Genomic DNA, 6,336 nt, shown 5'->3' with positions numbered 1-6,336 from the left:
GTTGGTGGCCAAGTGCCAGAGTAGAACTGTTCTGTCACCAGCTGTTCCCAGAAGCTGGAGGCAACTGGCTCCTCTGGCTTTTCTTCCTTTTCCCAGCGGGGTGTGAGCAGAGTTTACCCAAGGAGCTGCACCTGCCAGGACTTTGGACTCTCAAGTAGGAGAGTCCAAAGTCCTGTCCTTCCAGTTCCTCAGAGCATGTCAGTCGAGGCAGCAACTGGATTCTCCAGGAAACTCACTGAACCCCAGTCACTGACAGGCGAGTATCTACTTTTGGAGTGTTCATGTTGCCCCACCCCAGCAGAACAAAGGGACCGTATAAAATGGGCCTTTACCATCCAAGGAACTTAACTGCTCGTTGGAGCTCACAATGCTTGACCACAAATGAACCAAGACTAAGAGTCATGTCTCATTTATGCTGGAAACCATGTCCCAGGCAGATAGAGGGGACCCAAGGCCATGCTGCCCTCAAGAGGGAGAAGTAAGCCACTGGACTGTAGTTCAGCATGTTAGGTGGCTTGACAAGCCCAGGGGAGGGATCTGAGGAAAGTGAGAGGGCTTCTGGGAGGAGGTGACACGGGCTTTATTTCTTCTTTTATTATGGAAATTGACAAACACACAGAAGTAGAGAGAATAGTGTAGGGCACCCCCAGTACCCATCCTCCAACAACAGCAATTATGAACTCATGGCCAATCTTACTTCAACTGTACCCCCACCCCAATCCCAACGGATTATTTTAAAGTAAATTCCAGAGATCACATCATTCTGCCCATAAACACTTTAGTATGTATCTCTAAAAGATAAGGATTCTCTTTTTCCAACCCAATGATGATACCATAGCAGATGTAAAAATATAATAATGCTACCAACCCTGGATCCCTGGACTCTCCAATCAATAGAAATTAATGTGAGCCCAGACGAGAAATTCAGGCAAGGCTTTATTGGGGCTCGTGCTGCAGCATGAAGGCAGAAAACAAGAAAGAGGTGCCCTTGACTGCTCTCCAAGGAGGAGGGCCGGCTCTTTAAATGGGATGAGGATGGGGCAGATCAGTGGGTCGGGCCGGAGGGCGGCAGGGGGGCGGGGCGGTGGCTTAGATGGTCTGCCCACCCCTTGGTGGTGCTGTGTGCAGGAATCATGTGCAGTCCCCTGCTTTTGCTCCCAGCACCTCAGAAGTGGTGGTTGGTTTGTGGCCTTTTTGTATCTTCTTGTTCATAATTGCCCCAACTGCTCATGCATGCAGTTATTTTTCATCCCTTATAGTTTCTTTGTATTCTGTTGCTCAAGGAGACATTTATCCAAGTGCAGGTGCAAGCACTCCCATAGAGGGTCCCAGGTCCCGGCCTACCTCAACAGTAATTCCTTATTACCACCAGCCAGATACTTGGTCAATGTTTAAACTTCCCTGATTGTCTCAAAGTATTTCTTTTACAACTGGTTTGCTCAAATCAGTGTCCAAACCAGGTCCACACATTGCATGCGGTTGACGTGTCTCTTAAGTCTCTTTTAATGTTAGACCTCTCTCCCTTCCCTCTTTTTTCTTCTTCTTTGTCAGTGGAACCAGGTCTTTCATCCTATGAAATGTCCCATATTCTGGAGTATTTGGCTGATTGCTTCTTGGTGGTGTCATTTAAGCTGTTCTTCTGTTCCCCATATTTCCTGTAAATGGGTAGTTAGATCTAGAGGTTTGATGACATTTAGATTTGATTTTTTTGGCAAGATGGCATCTAACGTGGTCTTGTGTCCTATCTGTTGCATTGTATCACAAGGCACATAATTGTATGGTTGTCCCACCAGCTTAATCTTTTCTTTTTTTTTTTTGGCTGTGTTGGGTCTTCGTTGCTCTCTGTGGGCTTTCTCTAGTTGTGGCCGGGGGGGCTACTCTTTCTTGTGAAACATGGGCTCTAGGCACTCAGGCTTCAGTAGTTGTAGCACACGGGCGTAGTAGTTGTGGCACACGGGTTTAGTTGCTCTGTGGCGTGTGGGATCTTCCCAGACCAGGGATCGAACCCGTGTCCCCTGCATTGGCAGGCAGATTCTTAACCACTGTGCCACCAGGGAAGTCCCCCCACCAGCTTAATCTTAATGTACAGGCTACCTTGTAGATACCACAGGTTCAGTGTCAGACCAGCACAATAAAGTGAATATTAAAATAAAACAAGTCACATGGAGTTTTTGGTTTCCCAGTACATGTAAAAGTTATCTTTACACTATACTGTAGTCCATTAAGTGTGCAATAGCATTATGTTTAAAGAAAGTACGTGCCTTAATTTAAAAATACTTTCTTGTTAAAAAATGCTGACCATCATTTGAGCCTTCAGTGAGTCATAATCTTTTTGCTGGCGGAGGGTCTTGTCTCCATGTTGGTGGCTGCTGACTGATCAGGGTGGTGGACGCTGAAGGCTGGGATGGCTGTGGCAATTTCTTAAAATAAGACAACAATAAGCTTTATCTCATCAATTGACTCTTCCTTTCACTTGAACACTTAGAGACCATTGTAGGGTTATCAATTGGCCCAACTTCAATATTGTTGTGTCTCAGAGAATAGGGAGGCCCAAGGAGAAGGAAAGAGGTGGGGAAACAGCTGGTCAGTGGAGCAGTCAGCACACACACAGTATGTATGGATTAAGTTCTCTGACTTACGTGGGCACAGTTCGTGCTGCCCCAAGACAGTTACCATAGGAACATCATCAGAGATCACTCATTATCACAGACCACTACAACAAATATAATGATAATGAAAATGGTTGAAATATTGTAAGAATTATCAAAATATGACATACAGACACGAAGTGACAAATGCTGTTGGACAAATGGCACCAATAGACTTGCTTGATGAAGGGCTGCCAAAGACCAATTTGCAAAAAACTCATTATCTGCAAAGTGCAATAAAATGAAGTCTGCCTGCATTTCTCCAAGGAAGACATCCAGATGACCAGGAGGCACGTGAAAAGACACTCCACATCGCTAAGTATTAGAGAAATGCGAATCAAAACTACAATGAGATATCACCTCACACTGGTCAGAATGGCCATCATCCAAAAGTCTACAAACAATAAATGTTGGAAAGGGTATGGAGAAAAGGGACCCCTCCTACACTGTTGGTGGGAATGTAAATTGATACAGCCAATTTACATTGGCTGTAAGTATAAAGGTTCCTTAAAGAACTAAGAATAGAGCTACCATATGATCTAGCAATCCCACTCTGGGGTGTGTATCCAGAGAAAACCATGGTTCGAAAGGATATATGCACCCCAATGTTCATTGCAGCACTGTTTACAATAGCCAAGACATGGAAGCAACCTAAATGGTCATGGACAGATGAATGGATAAAGAAGAAGTGGTACATATATACGATGGAATATTACTCAGCCATTGAAAAGAATGAAGTAATGCCATTTGCAGCAACATGGATGAACCTAGAGATTATACTAAGTGAAGTAAGTCAGATAAAGACAAATTATCATATAATATTGCTTATACACAGAATCTAAAAAAAATGATACAAATGAACTTATTTGCAAAACTGAAACACTCACAGAGTTAGAGAACCAACTTATGGTTACCAGGGGGAAAGGATGTGTGGGGGGAGAGATAGGTTGGGAGTTTAGGACTGACAGGTACACACTACTATACATAAAATAGATAACTAACAAGAACCTACTGTACAGCACTGGGAACTCAGCTCAATATTTTTTAATAACCTAAATGGGAAAAGAATTTGAAAAAGAATGGATACATGTATGGGTATAACTGAATCACTTTGCTGTAAAACTGTAACTAACACATCCTTGTTAATCAACTATACTCCAATATAAAATAACTTTTTTTACATGAGGCCTGCTGTACAAGTAAGAGTTAGCCAGAAGAAGGAGAAAATGGGGAAGAGGGTATCCCAGGAAGAAGAAGCAACTTCTGCTAAGACAGAGATGCTGGAACATCCTAGGGAGCTGTGTTGGGTGATACTGGGGCTTGGGGTCCTCCTGAGCAGGCAGGAGCCAAGCCGTGCTCAGTGGTTTGAGCTGAGAGCTGTGGGGAGCCATGGAAGAGTCTTAACTCGGGGAGAGACACAACCCAATTAGCATCTTAGACTGCACCGCTTCTGCGGAAGATGGATATTCTGGCAGACGAGCAAGGAGGCTGAGGCAGAGTAGTCCTAATGAAATGAGGGTCTACCCGAAGGAGTTAGTAACGAGTAGTAGAGAGAAATTAATAGACTGTGGCTCGGGAATCGTGTGTTAATTTGTGTTCCCCTTGTATCTTTTTTTAAAACCCTGATCTAGGCAGGTGGCAAAGATCCCCTCCCTTGGTGGAGGCTGTGGCCAGGTGGAAGGCCACAGCTTCTTGAAGACAGCCACCTCCAGGATTTTGTCCTCTGGCCAGGGGAGGGGAAGCACCTATAAGAGAAGGGAGACAGGCCCAAACAGCACAGCAGAAGGAAGTTGCTGGGTTTCAAAACTGTCATAGTGTCCAGGAGGAAGCAGGTCTTCAAACAAGAAGTCTGAGACATTTGCTTGGGTTCAATAAATATCTGATGTCTATTAGCTTCTAGGCCCTAGGGACACAGAGGTGAACAAAACAGAGCCTCTGCTCTCACAGAGCTTACATTCAGCAAAAAAGAAGGATGGACTTCCTAGGTGGCACAGTGGTTAAGAATCCACCTGCCAATGCAGGGGACACGGGTTCAATCTCTGCTGCAGGAAGATCCCACATGCCCCAGAGCAACTAAACCCATGCACCACAACTATTGAGCCTGCACTCTAGAGCCCATGAGCCACAACTATTGAGCCCGTGTGCCGCAACTACTGAAGCCCATGTGCCTAGAGCCCAGGCTCCACAACAAGAGAAGCCACCACAATGAGGAGCCCGCGCACCACAATAAAGACTAGCCCCAGCCCATATCAACTAGAGAAAGCCTGTGTGCAGCAACAAAGAATCAACACAGCCAATAAATAAATAAATAAATACATAAATTTATTAAAAAAAAAAAAAAAGAAGGACATTACACAAACTAATCAACAAGGCTCCCAGCCTGGCAAAGCCCTGGGGTCAGAGTTGCAGCAGAACCTCTGGCCCCTCAGAACTGTACGTCTAGTCACTGACTGTATCAGCAGGATCCACAGACCACTAAAGACTAAAGCCCCAAGAAGACACACAGATGACTAACAGGCATATGAAAAAATGCTTAACCTCGCTAATTATTAGAGAAATGCAAATCAAAGCCACGATGAGGTATCACCTCGCACTGGTCAGAATCACTATCATCAAAAAAATCTACAAATAATAAATGCTGGATAGGATGTGGGGAAAAGGGAACCCTCCTACACTATTGGTGGGAATGTAAATTGGTGCAGCCACTATGGAAAATGGTGTGGAGTTTCCTTAAAAAACTAAAATTAGAACTACCATATGATTCAGCAATTTCACTCCTGGGTGTATATCTGGAAGAACAAAAACTCTTAGTCGAAAAGATACACGAACCAATGTTCATAACAGCACTATTTACAACAGCCAAGACATGGAAGCAACCCAAGCGCCCACCAACAGACAAGTGGCTTAAAAAGATGTGGTGTATATGTGGAATATTGCAATGGAATATTACTCCGCCATAAAAAAGAATGAAAATATTGCCATTTGCAGCAACGTGGATAGAGCTAGAGAATATTATGCTTAGTGAAGAAAGTCGGACAGAAAAAGACAAATTCCATATGATATCACTTATATGTGGAATCTAAAAAACAATAAATGAATCTATATGCAAAACAGAAACAGACTCATAGACATAAAAAACACATTTATGGTTCCAAAGGGAGGAGGGACTAGGGAGGGACAAATTAGGAATATGAATTAACAGATACAAACTACCATACACAAAATAGATAAGCAATACGGATTTACTGTTTAGCACAGAGAATTATACCCAATATCTTGTAATAACCTATAACAGAATATAATCCGCAAAAAAAATAAAATAAAATCACTGTGTTATACTCCTGAAACTAACACAATATTGTAAATCAACTATACTTCAATTTACAAAAAAAAAGGCTAAAGCCCCGTCTGTGTCCAGGCCCTGGGTCACCCCAAGGAGGAGGACTGCATCAAAATAACCACCAAGATGAATTTTCTGCCGGTGCAGAGGAAAAAGGGCTCAGGGACCAACTGCTTCTGATTTAACGAAAATAAGGCAGCATGACTTTTCTTAGCTTATGGCCTGATACATAACTGCTGGACAGTATCTAGGGCACACTGAGGTTCTCTTGGAAGGTAACCTGTGGGACTGGTAGGGAAGGAGAGCAGGAGTCTAGGGCAGGCAGCTCCCCGAGGGCTGACCAGGGAG

The sequence above is a fragment of the Hippopotamus amphibius genome, chromosome 1, assembly GCF_030028045.1.
Source record: "Hippopotamus amphibius kiboko isolate mHipAmp2 chromosome 1, mHipAmp2.hap2, whole genome shotgun sequence".
Lineage (NCBI taxonomy): Eukaryota > Metazoa > Chordata > Mammalia > Artiodactyla > Hippopotamidae > Hippopotamus > Hippopotamus amphibius.
Note: the sequence above shows the minus strand (reverse complement) of the source record.